The sequence below is a fragment of the Cebus imitator genome, unplaced genomic scaffold (genome assembly GCF_001604975.1).
Source record: "Cebus imitator isolate Cc_AM_T3 unplaced genomic scaffold, Cebus_imitator-1.0 Scaffold308, whole genome shotgun sequence".
Lineage (NCBI taxonomy): Eukaryota > Metazoa > Chordata > Mammalia > Primates > Cebidae > Cebus > Cebus imitator.
Window position 1 is genome coordinate 2,694,464 of NW_016107623.1, and position 1,127 is coordinate 2,695,590.

Here is a 1,127-nt window from a genome sequence, read left to right on the forward strand (position 1 = left end):
CTCTTGTTACCCAGGCTGGAGTGCAATGGCGGGATCTCGGCTCACCGCAACCTCCGCCTCCTGGGTTCAGGCAATTCTCCTGCCTCAGCCTCCTCAGTAGCTGGGATTACAGGCACGTGCCACCATGCCCAGCTAATGTTTTGTATTTTTAGTAGAGATGGGGTTTCACCATGTTGACCAGGATGGTCTCGATCTCTTGACCTCGTGATCCACCCGCCTCGGCCTCCCTAATTTTGTATTTTTAATAGATGGAGTTTCACCATATTGAACAGGCTGGTTTCGAACTCCTGACCTCAAGTGATCCACCCGCCTCAGCCTCCCAAAGCGCTAGGATTATACGCGTGAGCCACCACACCCTGCCTGTTCTGTCTTTTTTTAGTCACAGCCTCTCCCTACCTGCAACCTCTAGCCACCACTCATCTGTTCTCTTCTTTGGTCATGTATCTGTTAAAATCTTTGGCCCATTTTTTATTAGGTCATTTGTCTTCTTGTCTTTGAGATTTGGGAGTTCTTTTATATTCTAGGTATGAAAGCTTTGTCAAATATGTGACTCACAAATATATTCTTTCAGTCTATAGCTTGTCTTTTCATTCTCTTAACAGGACTTGCACAGAAACTGAAAGATAGTAGAACATTTTTAATTTCAAAAGAAGATTGTGTTGTCCGTGTTGTATCAAAGAACTGTACCTAATGTAAAGTCATGAAGAACTTCTATTGTGTTGTTCCTTAATAGTTTGATAGCTTTTACATTGAGAATATGGTCAATTTTGAGTTAATTTTTGTATAATGTGAGGAATACACCTTTTTTTGGCATACAGATGTTCAGTTTTTCCAACACTATTTATTGAAGAAACTATTCTTTCTCGATTTGTCTTTGCCATTTGGTAAAAAAAAAAAAAAATAGTTATTTACTGTAAAAAACAGTTTTTTAGTGGAGTAAAAACAGCCTTTTACAGTAAAAACCATTTTTAATAGAAAAAAGTTAATTTCTTCCATATTGTGTAGACGTATTTCTGGTCTCTCCATTCTGTCTATTAATCTATGTGCCTATCCTTTCTCTAATACCACACTGTCTTGATTACTGTAGTTTTCTAATAAACCTTAACATTAGGTAGTGTGAGTGTTCG